A 15,998-nucleotide genomic window follows, 5' to 3' on the forward strand; every position below is an offset into this window, starting at 1 on the left:
ACCGGACATCACCACCACTTTAATAAATATATTAACGCCTAAGCCGCCGCACTCCCACCTCGCAAACACAAGTTAAATTTTATTAACCCCTAATCTACTACAATTAAATAAATTATTCCTATTTAAAACTAAATACTTACCTATAAAATAAACCCTAAGCTAGCTACAATATAACTAATCGTTACATTGAAGCTATCTTAGGATTTATTTTTATTTTACAGGCAACTTTGTATTCATTTTAACTAGGTACAATAGTTATTAAATAGTTATTAACTATTTAATAACTACCTAGCTAAAATAAATACAAATTTACCTGTAAAATAAACCCTAACCTAAATTACAATTACACCTTACACTACACTAAAATAAAAAAGCCCCACAAAATAATAAAAATCCCTACCCTACACTAAATTACAAATAGCCCTTAAAAGGGCTTTTTGTGGGGCATTGCCCCAAAGTAATCAGCTCTTTTACCTGTAAAAAAAAAGACAATACCAATACGGGCAGAAGAGGTCGTCCAGAAGGCCAGAAGTCTTCATCCAGGCGGCATCTTCTATCTTCATCCATCCGGAGCAGAGCGGGTCCATCTTGAAGCCAGCCGATGCGGAGCATCCATCCAGACCGACGACTACATGATGAATGATGGTTCCTTTAAATGACATCATCCAAGATGGCATCCCTTGAATTCCGATTGGCTGATAGGATTCTATCAGCCAATCGGAATTAAGGTAGGAAAAATCCTATTGGCTGATCCAATCAGCCAATAGGATTGAGCTTGCATTCTATTGGCTGATTGGAACAGCCAATAGAATTTGAGCTCAATCCTATTGGCTGATTGGATGAATGACGGTTCCTTTAAATGACGTCATCCAAGATGGCATCCCTTGAATTCCGATTGGCTGATAGGATTCTATCAGCCAATCGGAATTAAGGTAGGAAAAATCCTATTGGCTGATCCAATCAGCCAATAGGATTGAGCTTGCATTCTATTGGCTGATTGGAACAGCCAATAGAATGTGAGCTCAATCCTATTGGCTGATTAGATCAGCCAATAGGATTGAACTTCAATCCTATTGGCTGATTGCATCAGCCAATAGGATTTTTCCTACCTTAATTCCGATTGGCTGATAGAATCCTATCAGCCAGTCGGAATTCAAGGGATGCCATCTTGGATAATGTCATTTAAAGGAACCGTCATTCGTCGTGTAGTCGTCGCTCTGGATGGATGCTCCGCGTTGGCTGGCTTCAAGATGGACCCGCTCCACTCCTGATGGATGAAGATAGAAGATTCCGCCTGGATGAAGACTTCAGGCCATCTTGAGGACCTCTTCTGCCCGGATCGGATTAAGACTTCGCCCCTCTGGAGGACCACTTGTGCCCGGCTGGGTGAAGACGTCTCACGGTAGGGTGATTTTCAAGGGGTTAGTGTTAGGTTTTATTAAGGGGGGATTGGGTGGGTTTTAGAGTAGGGTTGGGTGTGTGGGTGGTGGGTTTTAATGTTGGGGGGGTATATTCTTTTTTTACAGGTAAAAGAGCTGATTACTTTGGGGCAATGCCCCGCAAAAAGCCCTTTTAAGGGCTATTTGTAATTTAGTGTAATTTAGGTGTAATTTGTTTAAAATTATTGTAATTATTTTATCTTTTTCTGTAATTTAGTGGAGGGGGTACTATAATTTATTTTATTTAATTCTAATTAATTGTAGGTAATTTAGTAAATTAATTTAATGATAGTGTAGTGTTAGGTGTAATTGTAATTTAGGTTAGGGTTTATTTTACAGGTATATTTGTATTTATTTTAGCTAGGTAGTTATTAAATAGTTAATAACTATTTAATAACTATTGTACCTAGTTAAAATAAATACAAAGTTTTATGTAAATTAAAAATAAACCCTAAGCTAGATACAATGTAACTATTAGTTATATTGTAGCTAGCGTAGGGTTTATTTCATAGGTAAGTATTTAGTTTTAAATAGGAATTATTTATTTAATTGTAGTAATTTTATTTTGTTTTATTTAAATTAAATTAAATTAAGTTGGGGGGTTAGACTTAGGGTTAGACTTAGGTTTAGGGGTTAATAAGTTTATTATAGTGGCAGCGACGTTGGGGGTTGCAGATTAGGGGTTAATAAGTGTAGGTTGCTGGCGGCGACATTGGGGGCGGCAGAGTAGGGGTTAATAAATTAAAAGTAGGTGTCGGCGATGTTGGGAGCAGCAGATTAAGGGTTCATAGGGATAATGTAGGTGGCGGCAATGTCCAGAGCAGCAGATTAGGGGTTGATAATATAATGTAGGTGTCAGCGATAGCGGGGGTGGAAAATTAGGGGTTAATAATGTAAGATTAGGGGTGTTTAGACTCTGGGTTCATGTTAGGGTGTTAGGTGTAGACATGAGAAGTATTTGCCCATAGGAATCAATGGGGCTGCGTTAGGAGCTGAATGCTGCTTTTTTGCAAGTGTTTTTTTTTTCAGCCAAATCTGCCCCATTGATTCCTATGGGGAAATCTTGCACAAGCACGTTTTGCCAGCTTATCGCGACCATAAGCAACGCTGGTATTGAGGTGAGATGTGGAGCTAAATTTTGCTCTACACTCACCTTTTTGCGGATAACGCCGGGTTTTAAAAAAAAAACGTAATACCAGGGTTACTTTAGGTGAGCGGTGAGGGAAAACTGTGCGTTAGCAACACACCCCTGTTACCGCAAAACTCGTAATCTCTGTGATGATATTTTACTACAAACATTCCTCAGCTCACCATGGTAAGTGTTCTGTGATCCAGAGCTGCTCTTTTTTACTGTCATCTGCTTGGTGAAAATAATTGCTGATTTCACATTTTGCTTTACGGTGATCTCATTACATTTTACTGAAATCTCACAATATTTTTTAGTGAACTTCCTTAAACTTAAGAACAAATTAAAGTGACTTTGCTGCACATACCAGATGAACAATCCCTTAAAGGGACACTTAATACATTTTATGAACCTCCTTCTAATAATGAGTTCTGACTGTTTTGGAACCTAGGTTACACTGCATGTATCTGAAGGACAGTTGTTGTACATGTACAAACACATTAGCACTGGATTTTAGTGAAAGATAGATTTCAACATGGTGACACCCATGACTAGAGGGAAGCAGGGAAAAACCTCAGTACTACATTTGTATAATTGTGTTAGTGTTTAAGGTCCCTTTAACAGTGGAATGTAGCGTCTAAGGACATTTTTAGGTATTATACGTGCCTTTTTACATAAGGATGTGCATGTGATATTTTCAAGTTGGCTTATTTATTGATATGCTGCATCATTTTCAAGTAATTCATAATTTGGGTATCACGTCCCTTCTATGCTTGTGTGGTTGCCATGGAAACCAGAAAATCATCACTAGTAGAAGCATGGTGGTGAAGATATTATAATACAGTTATCTGTAAGCAAAATAAGCAATTATGGTGCAATTAAATATTGAGAGCCAGATTACCAGTGGCGCGTTGACAGTTACGTATGAACGATAAAGGGTTTATTGTGGCATCAGTCCGCCACTCACTATAATGCTTTTATTTTCTTTCTATTTCACTTTCAGGTGACTTACAATCACAATATGTTCTATATGGGACTTCAAGAAGAAAAAAAGAAAAAACGTCAGGAGAGCGGCTCATGCTCTCTACGTCACTTAACACAAGAAACATAAAATGTAGGGGGTCAAAGATACAATAAGAAAGTATGAATTAAAAATATAGATTAATTAAAGTAGGATTAAAAAATACTTAGCGGTTTAAGGATTGAGGTGAAATAATGCACTTTATGCTAGAAATATAACTGGCTAGCCTTGTTGTCTGCAGAGGAAAGCCTGGATGTGTTCCTCAAAATAGGCCAAGTGGTGGGTGGCGTTAAGGTAATGAAAAAACAATGCAGGAAACATGATATTTATTTGTTTTAAAAATATACTTTGCTGAGATGTTATTCTATAACAAGACAACAGAAAAAACGTCTTGCAATTATGAGGTGTTTACTGTCCATTTAAAACAAGCAAATAATTGTTTTCAACGTGATGTTGAAAAGTAAACAAAAATCTGAATGATTGGAACAGTGGTGTTGACTAGTTCCCATGCAAAGTATAGGAAGAGTTATTGTGTCACAAATTCATTTAAAAAACACTAGATAAATGGGTTATCAACAGGTTTTCAAAAGTATTGGAATGTATTTGAATTTGAAAACCAGTAGGAAAAAAACATGTGATGCATGTTGTACAGCAATTGGTTTAAGGAACTTTGGGCACAACACACAAGTAAGGGAGCCATTTTACTTCCTGCACTTGTATTATGAACTGGATTGTCTTCCTAAAGCAAACATAGTCATGTGGTCTTTAAATAGATATAAAAAATTTCAAAATGAAAATGCTCTAATATGTTAGGGTATTTTAATATTGCATTCATGCTTGAATATAACTATGTGCTAGATTGCAAGTGGAGCAGTATTTTGCATTTTCGTTATAGTGAAAATGCTCCTAGGATTTTCATTTTTGCGCTAGCTGGGTTGCGCTGGTATTACAAGTTGAAAGTAAACTGTTTTTTTCTCCAGTGGTAACCCAAATTGCGCTTAAATTTGAAAATCCCCCATAGAAGTCAATGGAAAAAAAGGTGGAAAACACCCACTCTCTCACGCAAACATTATAGAATTTTTGCAGTTGTGCTAACCCAACATTAAAATATGAATATTTCATATTCCAATGTTCTTAACATATATATATATATATATGATTATATATAGGTATAGATATATATAGATATATATAGGAATCTATTTAAAAATACATAGAACATATTCTGCTATGTGCAGAACATTGGTTTTAGAAATATTTACAGTAAATACACATACAGTATCTATATACATACAAATACATAATTTGCAATGTAAGTGCAGGGAGCCTGTATCCAGAAATGAAATTAAGGGCCTGCTCCTCTGCAGACATGTAAGCCTAGGACGGTTTGCAACAATGTTGTAGGTTAAGGAGAGGAGTCAGCCTTACCTTACTTAAGTGAGAGGAGTGTCCATCCCTGCCTCTTTCTTCTTCCTGGAGACCTTGGAGAATCTTGTGTCTTGTCAGGATGGTTTGTGGCAGGCGGGTGTCGATTCCTCCAAAGCGGTTCAAGGATGCAAGGAATCCCGGGATGCAGTATGGGAAACCTGTCAACACAGAGATAAGTGATGGGGCTGGGGTTTCCACTAGTGGGCCGATCCTCCCCCTAGTAGGCCAGAGACAATCTCAATCTCCCCTCCCCCTGCAGGGCCAGTTGTAGAGTCCCCCTCCCTCCCTCCCAGGGTCCAGGGTGTTAGGGATCTCCCGGTAGGGCAGAGTGGGTTGGAGGGTGCGCTCTGGCTGGGATTGGGGGCCTTACTGCATCCGGTATGGCGCTGGCAGCAGCGGAAGCCGTTGTGGGACTATTCAGGGCCTTTAGTGGTCTGCTGCCACATGGTACGGCTGGCCTGTCCCTGGCGGTGACTCATCTTTTGGTAATGGCTCCTCTCCTGCCCACTGGCATTGTTATGGATCCGGAGGCTCAACTAGGCCTCATCGCATCGACGGTCATTTCTGGTGTCTGCAGCATCAGGTTCGTTGGCAGTTGGGGCATCCAGGAAGAAGACGGGACAGGCAGGTGAGAAGGGGGTACCCAAGGCCATGGGCTCTGCTGCAAAAGTATTGAAAAATGCTCAAGCAGCTTGGCACAGGAGACTAGGGGCTGGGTCCTCATCAAAAGGCAGAGGCATAAGAAAAGGGTTTGAAATGGGGACATCTCAATTAGGGCCTGGTAGGCCGGGAAGAACTGTGACTACAGATGGGGTGGTCCCTAGTAAGGCATCACAGCCCAGACAAGCCACATGTGGGCAGATGGCAAATGTGGTGAGTGGCAGAGTGGGGACTTCTAATAAAAAGGGTCCAAAGAGTGTGGTGTAACAGCTGGTCAGCATACCAGAGTTTGTGCTACTGCGCATGCACTAATAGCAGGGATGCCCTCATCTGATATTTTGCATGAGTCTGGTGGGAGTGATTTGCATGCGGTTTTGGCTGAGAAGGATGGTACACATGGGGGGATGACTTCTACCCTTGACAATAATTTGATGGGGGGCAGGGGACAAGCCGTGGTTGGATTGGGTACTCCCCTCTCCTTTATGTCTCCCCTCCAGGTAGATTCATCCGGATTAGGAATGGAGCAGTCGGCTGTTTGGTCCGCACAGGGCACAGGTGATCCCCAGCCGGAGACATCACAGGCATAAACGGCAGGTTCAGCAGGACCTGGAGTGATGACCGGAGTTGCGGGTACCTGTGAGTTAACTGCTCTTTCCCTCATACAGGTCCCCTTCTGGGATTCCAGTTCAGACTCGGATTCTGATAGTGGCAGGGATTTAGGGCTGGTTAATAAGGGACAGAAGAGGATGTACAGGATTCTGCGCAGGGTAGTATCAGTCCTAAGGCAGGGTTGGGGAGTGAGAGGTCCCACAGGCTCAGGGGCAGTCCTACCTGGTGCTGTTATTCCATCTGTCCCCTTTCTAGCTCCTTTAGCAGGGGCAGGGTCTCAGGGGCACCCTCAAAAGGGTATAAGAGGTAGTGTAGCCAGTCAGTCAGTGAGCAATGGGGAGCAGCAGCTAGGAAAGCAGCAGTGTAAAAAGATTTGTATCCATGTTTTGTACATTCCTTGCATGGGCACTTGAAGCCAATGATGGTTGCAAAAATCCACAAAGGAAAATACATTAATATTTTCGAGCTCTCTGTCGAGGCATATAGGGACAAAGAGCTGAGTGCGGACGGGATAGGGCCCAAAAATGTAAAACACTTATGAGGAGTGGCAGAGGTGTTTTTGCATCTTCTCCACCTGTCATATTGAGGCTAGGCCGGAGTTAGCTATAGATCTGTTCAAATACTGGGACATCATAGATCAAGTGCACCGTAACTTTGGAGACAGAGTATGGAGGACTTACGATCCAGAATTCCATCGTAAGATGGTGGGCAATCCAGTGCCGACCTTTGTATCCAAGGATTTAGACCTTTGGTCCCTGCTTGGGCACAAGCGCATCATGGCACCTGTGCCTCCACAGCATACTGAACTTGCTAGGCAGGTTGGGGCACTTAAGAGTAGGGGCAGAGAGTGCTGGAAGTATAACAAAAAACAATGTGACAAAGGAGCATCCTGCTCCTTTCCTCACATTTGCCTATACTGCGGGGGTCCACACCCGGGGCGTCGACTGTCAGCATAGGAGAGATGGGCCAGCAGGTAGGGGTCAGCCAAGAAATACTGCTGCTAACAAGGGCCCCCAAAACTCTGAGGCTAGCCACACTTAAGCCCTGGCTCTCTGCCTTCCCGGACGGGGAGGCAGCAGAGCTACTGTGTATGGGCAATCAGGAAGGGTTTAAGATTCTAGTTCAGGGGGAGGTAGTAGGCTTGGTTAATCATAGGAACCTCAAGTCTGCATATGAGCACCCCGGGGTTCTGTGAGAGAAGTTAGCACTGAGGCTATCCCTGGGCAGATTCACAGGCCCCTTTAAGGAAATGTTAATTCCTTCAATGGTGATCTCCCCATTAGAGGTGGTGCCCAAGAAGGAGCCAGGGAAATTTTGCCTCATTCAGCACCTGTCCTGCCGCAGGACAGGTCAGTGAATGATGCAATAGCCTTGTAGGTTTGTTCTGTTAAGTACCAGTCCTTTGATGAAGCCATGGCGCTTGTTAAAAAACGCAGGACATGGGACCCTCATGGCTAAGCTGGACATTGAGTCTGCTTTTCAGCTGCTGCCCATTCACCCTTTATCTTCTAGGTTGATGGGTTGTAAGTTCGATGGGCAGTACTATGTCGAAAGATGTTACCCTGTAGGTTGCTCGGTTTCATGTGCATATTTTGTGCCTATTAGCTGGTGTTTGCACTGGGCTGTAGCAACATCGGCGGGGGATGGTGTGTTAGCCCACTACCTAGACAACTTCTTGTTGATAGCTTTGGCACCTCGCGGGAATGTGACAGGCTTATGGCGTTCATGCGATGCCTGATGGGAGAATTTGGTGTTCTGCTGGCAGAGGATAAGACACAGGGGCCTTGCACTAGGCTCACGTTTTTGGGGATTAAGATTGATACTGTGGAAAGCTATGTTCTCTCCCTAATGACAAAGTTCAATGTCTGCTGGGAGTGGTCAGAAGGGCTGCTACAGTGGGATAGGTGACTGTGAAGGATTTGCAGTTGCTGCTGGGTCTTCTAAACATTGCCTGCAATGTGATCCCAATGGGACGCATCTTTAATAGGCGGCTTGAGGCGCCGCTTAAGGGCCGTGGTGACAGGTAAGAAAGGGTCCAATTCTCTACTGAGATGATGGTAGACCTTAGGGTTTGGGAGCTGTTTTTACAGCACTCTAATGGTATCCTCCTATTGCAAGAGGCTCCAATCGCTTCATCTGTTTATGGATGTGGTGGGCAGTCACAGATATGGAGCCTACTTAGGGGGCATGTGGAGTGCTGGGCAGTGACCCTAACGCTGGGTAGAGTCAGGGCTTACACGTAATATGAGGCTCCTGAAACTTTTTCCTATTGTGGTCTTTGCCGTGAACCGGTTGTCAGCATCATCGCTGGTGATGGTGAATTACCTGCGGCATCTAGTACTTAGATGCTTGCAGTTCAATATCCACTTTGGGGCCCAACACGTTCTAGGCCTGAATAATGTGATAGCTGATGCGCTTTCCAGATTTCAGTGGGGGTTGTTTAGGAGATTGGTGCCTTCTGCCTCAACTAATGGGCTGCCCTGTCCACCTTTCTTATAACAGATAGCAGAGACTGGGCGTTGATCCTCCCGTTGATCAGGGTGTCGCTGGCTCCTTCAACATGGCAGGCATACACCCAGCATTGGTATGATTGGGGGTATTTCTGCAGGGCACGCGAGTCGTCTCCAGGGGCGAGCTCACAAGGGCTTCTTCTTGAATGGCTTATGGGCCTGAGGAGGCATGGGATGCAGAAGGGTGCTTCGGGAAGTAGGTTGGCAGCCTTGTAATTTTTTAATAAGCTGTATGGGTTTCAGAACCACACAGCAGCATTTTTGGTTAGGCAAGTAGTGAAGGGTTGGGGATGGTCTGGAAGAGGACCATCCGATACCAGGGAGCCTATAACTCTTTCGTGCTTAGTGGAAGCTTTGGGTGAAGCATGCACCTCTCCCTACGAAACATATTTGTTCAAATGCGCCTTTGTGCTGACCTTTTTTGGGGCGCTGTGTCTGGGGGAGTTAATAGCAGATTCCAAAGCTAGCAGGGGCACAGGGATACAGATCCAACATGTCTGGGTAGCAGACAGGTCCCTGATGTTGCTTATTCCTAGGTCCAAGACAGACCAAGTTGCTAAAGGGGTCTGGATCTCATTGCCACCATCAGATGTGAGGGATATCTGCCTAATTCTCTGTACTAGAGAATTCTTAGCCATTAGGCCGCAGGGTAGTGAGCAGGGATGGTTCAAACTTGACCATATTTCAGTTTGCAGAAGTATTGCGTAGGGTGAGAGTGAGGGCAGGCTTAGGAGAGATCCGCTTGACTCATTCGTTTAGGATAGGGACGGCAACTAGTGCTGCTGCGTTAGGCTAGTCAGAGAAGATGATTAAACAGTTAGGGCGCTGGAAATCGCAGAGGTACAGGTCATATGTTAGGCCCCCAGTTCAGGATTAGTCAGTTTTATTGTTGCTCTTGTGGGCGGTTTCTCAGTGGTTTTTTGGATGTTGGCGGGCTTTAGCCTTATGTTGTTTATTTTAGGTATTGTCAGAGGGCCCACTAGAGTCTGGATAGTGGGTCATTCCAACATTCACTGGGCAGCAATTCAGGCCATTTAATTTTTTTTATTAGATTGTGTTATTTTGAGTGTAACTGTACTTTGTAATGTATTCTTGATGTGTTTTGTGACACGTGTTTGTTTTGGAAAACAGTTAACCACAGCTTTGAGATCATGGTAAGGATTGAAGCGTAAATTGTGATTGCTTTTCACTCAACTTGTAAAATCAGCACAATTAAAACTGCTGGCAAAAAAATTATATCGTTCTTGTGCCTCACTTGCAATCTAGCCCTAAGTGTTTAACCTCTGCAGATCACATTGGATGACCCAATGACAAGAGGAATATGTGCATAGCCAACAATCACCAGGCTTTTAAACAAGATTGTGCTTTTCTGACTGGGATTTCAAAAGTAACTGCACCTTAGTGACTGGGTTTTGTACCATACCTTCATTTCCAGGAATTTAAAAAGGAACCAGGTCTCCATGGCAGAGCTTTCTAATAGAATTGCACCCTTTTGATTTCAAATGTATATCTTGCCAACAGTGATTTCTCAATCAACAACTGGAAATATAAAAAAATAATAGATTTTAAATATTAAAAGTGTCAATATAAGCATTAAGCAAACATTCCAGTATACCCATCATGCCTATAAACAAATGTCATTCATATTGTTCACCAGTAATCAGGATGGATTCAGATTACAATAGGTAAACCTCACACATGTAAATGATGATTTCCTTTAAACAGTACAAAGGGGTTAATTCAAAAGAACTGTAATGTAACCTTAAGAGTTGTTAATGACCCATTGTACGCCAGTATAAGTTGGATTCCCAATTTTGAACCCTATAACAAGTACTTCACAACTGAAAACATATTTTCTGGAACTCTTTGTAGTGAAAACCTGTGGCCTTTTAGCGGCTGAATACTTTGGCCTGTAATCAATTACAAAACAAGCAACACATTTTGGATAAAACTGAGTTATTGGGAGCAGATATCAGAAAGCTTGAAATCCACCCCTCAGTCTGAATTTCAAATGCAGTAGAGTTTTTTTCTGACATATTATAAGATTACTTCCATTTTCCTTGCCCCCTCTATTATGTGACATCCATCAGAAAATCACAAAATGCATATTAAGCATACACACTCTAAAGCCTTGAACATGCTCAGAAGGAGCATGCATATTGTGCATATTTTGATAAAAAAAATGTAATGCTTGCTCTATCTAAATTATGAAAGTTTAATTTTGGCTTTAGTGTCCCTTTAAGTAAAAGGGGTTTTAGAGTATCAGTAAATCACAAGGAAAGAAAAATAATTTCAGTTAAAAGAAACCCTCTCTAGCTTATAATTATTTGTACTTCAATGGACATTTTATAAATGGTCCTGCCAGTCCTAAATTGTAAAGTGACTGTGTATTTCCCAAATTACATTTTTAGACCATTTTCGATCAAAAATTATGTTTTATATTCTCTGATTCAGGTGTCTTCTTGATTTATCCTTGGTTTCTTTAATGATATTTTTGTCTAGGGAGGCATCAGGTGACTCCCAACTTCAGGTGATGATGTCATCCACCCGGTGTGAGCCTTAGCATGGAGCGACTTACTTCCAGAGTGGCACGGTTCCACTACTTGCATTGGAGCTTGAATTTACCTTGGTGTCTGGGCTTGCACAAGTATTTGGTAGCGATGGCTGGTTTGCAGTACGGCAGTACAGACCACAGGATGGTAGCGGTTGGTTCAGCTGAATACCTAACAATGAATGTCTTAGTAACTGTCTTCTAGCCAGCATCAACCAAAAGGGGCCATTAACTTTAATTAAACTGAACTGAAATATTAACTATTGCTGTAAACATGTCAGCAACAAATACAGCACACAGGTGATATTTATTGTGGAATTCCATATCATTTAAGGTTTTACTTGCCCAGTGTTGGTTACTGATTGTGCCCCAATGTCAAATAATTCTTCTCCTCAGGCTACACTTTTCCAAGTGAACTAAAGGGGTGTGGTGTAGAGAACTGCGCCTAGATTTGCATATATGTACAAGCTCCACTATAAAAGACCCCCTAACTGGATCTTGGGTTCAAAGTACAGAAAAAAGATATAGGAGCGCAAAAAATGGCTAAAGTACATATAACAGGATATAATCAAGAACAAAGCTGACTACGAAGGAAGTTATAAGATGTAGATGTCTAACGATGGTAAATCTATTAGTGTATAATAACACTGGCAGTTAGTCCCATATATAATCAAATGAGCATGTAAAATAAAAAATGAGTATAAAAAACTTATAATATCAAAATACTTAAAACAATTTATTGGTATTAAAAAACTTCTCATACAAAATTCCAATGAAAAGAGTGACTTAGAATTGGTCACTCTTACGGTATACAATTAAGTTAGATAAAGAACTTCACATAAAATACAATGCAGTTGGTCCCAATGTGATTGGGATATATACAATACAATTGATATACAATATATAAAAATGCCAATGATAGATACACTATATGGATAAATGACCGGTTAGATTGCCGGTTAGTTACCTAAATGAACGTGTACATGTGCAATAAAAAAGTGCTAAACTGTGAAAAAATGCAGTTAGAAATACACAAAATGGCCAAGTTGCAAAAGGTATAAAAATCAAAATTAAAAATCAGAATGACAAGTCGTGAAAAATAAGGGAAAAATATATGTCCAAGTGGAAAGTATATATATATATCCAAGTGATCAAATAAAGGTAAAAGACAGTCCGAAATGTTATCTCCAATACAAAATCATGTATATAATACCCAAAAAAATAATATATATATAAAAAAAATAAAAAAAAATATTTGTTTTAGATCGTTGCATGTATAAATTCAACACTGGCAAATGACTAAATGTTTAAATGTTTTAACTGGATTATCCTACAGTTTTCTTTTGCATACAATAAGATTTATTGAACTGTTAATAATGCGCTCCAGTTTCTAAGTATTGCACCGGGTCACTACTAACACTACTAACAGTACACTCGCACACACCTCCAAATTGAGCCAATGACAGTGAATTTTAGACGTCAGGAGAGGTGTGCGATACTTGACCATTGAGAGTGCGAGCTAGAAACGATGCAAGAATCGCGAGATCAGGTTGCGATAAAAGACACAGCCGTTAAATAGAAAATCAGTCTCTGAGGAAGAAGGATATATTTTTAAGTCTTTGAAACACGTTAGACTATAACTGAAAAGGAGAACGGACTGATTTACAACACCGGAAGCCCCGGTTTGCTTTTACCAAAGACTTCGCCTTTGTTCTATTGGAGAGTGTAAAAGTCTATTCTGGTGCGTGCAGAGAGGGACATTTCCTCTGCATACACTAACGAACCTAATTTCTTTGCAAATACCTCATATCACTGAGGATTCTAAGTGTAAGCAGGCATTTGTGAGAGTGTGTGTTTTTAAGAAATAAAGTGTGTTTTTTAAATACAATATCACACTATTTGAGTCTCTTTTTTCCTATATACTATATATACGGCTGGAGAACTCCACCATACTACCAGAGGAACCATACTTAAAGAGGGAATATTTACTATCGATCTACTGAAGTTTCTTTCACACCTCAGGAGGAAAGCTGTTTACCATAAGAGGAATCCTTTGCTGTGCGGATCACTTACCTCATAAGATTGAGGTTTGTTTTTGTAAGTTTGCACTACTTACATACCCATTATCACCAGTGGGGCGTTCTATCTCAGTTTCACCTATACTCTTGTATATACCTTATTTTTTGTATATTATTATTTGTTTCTTTTTTATTTCCAACACATGAAATATTTTTATATTTATCTATTTGTTTGGAAATGCATTTATGTTTTTAATTATCAATTGTATCATTTGTAATATAGATTCACTCTAAGCAACCAGCGCTATCCAGTCCCTTTACACGTCCTCTTGTTTATCCATAATTTGCTTGGAAGGTGCCTATAGCTAGAGAGAAGGGGATTCCTCCCTTTCTTTGTTCTGTTTCCACTCTACTTAAAGGGACAGCTGCTTCCAGGTTGGGTTTATGTTGTTTGGAAAACTTCTGCCTTCTAGTATATATATATATATATATATATATATATATATATATATATATATATATATATATATATATATATATATATATATATATATATATATATATATATATATATATATATATATATATATATATATATATATATATATATATATAAAATAACTCATTGTGTAGTTCATTAACAAATCTAGACAGGCCCAAAGGCTTGTTTTCCCACAGAAAAACATTTGTTAATGAACTACACAATGAGTTATTTTTTCTATATTTTGTGCGTAGTGGAGGATTTTAAAAAACCACGAAACAGTCTGTCCTGGGATGGTTATGAATCACTGCACTAACCCTAGCTAAGTTTGGAAACAATGTAATTCAGAGGTTTTCTGTAGGAAAACAAGCCTTTGGGCTTGTCTAGATTTGTTAATGAACTACACAATGAGTTATTTTTTCTATATTTTGTGCGTAGTGGAGGATTTTAAACCCGCCTTTTATCTCCCCCGAATTTAAAATGTTGTTGTATTCTGCCTGGAATCAACTTCACCCAGCAGTGATTCTAACCTTCTCCCAGCTGATGAGTGGCAAAAACCACGAAACAGTCTGTCCTGGGATGGTTATGAATCACTGCACTAACCCTAGCTAAGTTTATAAGCTGTGTGAACAGCGATACTTTGGCGTAAAGGGAACCTGCTGAAAAGCAGACTGAAGTAAAAAGGTGTGTCATTGTGTACTTAATTTGCATATCTTACCCAGAATCCCTTGCTGCATTGGAAACAATGTAATTCAGAGATTTTCTGTGGGAAAACAAGCCTTTGGGCCTGTCTAGATTTGTTAATGAACTACACAATGAGTTATTTTTTCTATATTTTGTGCGTAGTGGAGGATTTTAAACTCGCCTTTTATCTCCCCCTAATTTAAAATGTTTTGCATATATATATATATATATATATATATATATATATAAAAAAATTTAACTTATGTCCTTAGCGCCCTAATACTTCTCCTGCTTCTTGTTCTTTATATATATATATATATATATATATACACAGGGAGTGCAGAATTATTAGGCAAGTTGTATTTTTGAGGATTAATTTTATTATTGAACAACAACCATGTTCTCAATGAACCCAAAAAACTCATTAATATCAAAGCTGAATAGTTTTGGAAGTAGTTTTTAGTTTGTTTTTAGTTATAGCTATTTTAGGGGGATATCTGTGTGTGCAGGTGACTATTACTGTGCATAATTATTAGGCAACTTAACAAAAAACAAATATATACCCATTTCAATGATTTATTTTTACCAGTGAAACCAATATAACATCTCAACATTCACAAATATACATTTCTGACATTCAAAAACAAAACAAAAACAAATCAGTGACCAATATAGCCACCTTTCTTTGCAAGGACACTCAAAAGCCTGCCATCCATGGATTCTGTCAGTGTTTTGATCTGTTCACCATCAACATTGCGTGCAGCAGCAACCACAGCCTCCCAGACACTGTTCAGAGAGGTGTACTGTTTTCCCTCCTTGTAAATCTCACATTTGATGATGGACCACAGGTTCTCAATGGGGTTCAGATCAGGTGAACAAGGAGGCCATGTCATTAGATTTTCTTCTTTTATACCCTTTCTTGCCAGCCACGCTGTGGAGTACTTGGACGCGTGTGATGGAGCATTGTCCTGCATGAAAATCATGTTTTTCTTGAAGGATGCAGACTTCTTCCTGTACCACTGCTTGAAGAAGGTGTCTTCCAGAAACTGTCAGTAGGACTGGGAGTTGAGCTTGACTCCATCCTCAACCCGAAAAGGCCCCACAAGCTCATCTTTGATGATACCAGCCCAAACCAGTACTCCACCTCCACCTTGCTGGCATCTGAGTCGGACTGGAGCTCTCTGCCCTTTACCAATCCAGCCACGGGCCCATCCATCTGGCCCATCAAGACTCACTCTCATTTCATCAGTCCATAAAACCTTAGTAAAATCAGTCTTGAGATATTTCTTGGCCCAGTCTTGACGTTTCAGCTTGTGTGTCTTGTTCAGTGGTGGTCGTCTTTCAGCCTTTCTTACCTTGGCCATGTCTCTGAGTATTGCACACCTTGTGCTTTTGGGCACTCCAGTGATGTTGCAGCTCTGAAATATGGCCAAACTGGTGGCAAGTGGCATCTTGGCAGCTGCACGCTTGA

This window comes from Bombina bombina, chromosome 1, assembly GCF_027579735.1.
Source record: "Bombina bombina isolate aBomBom1 chromosome 1, aBomBom1.pri, whole genome shotgun sequence".
Taxonomy (NCBI): Eukaryota; Metazoa; Chordata; class Amphibia; order Anura; family Bombinatoridae; genus Bombina; species Bombina bombina.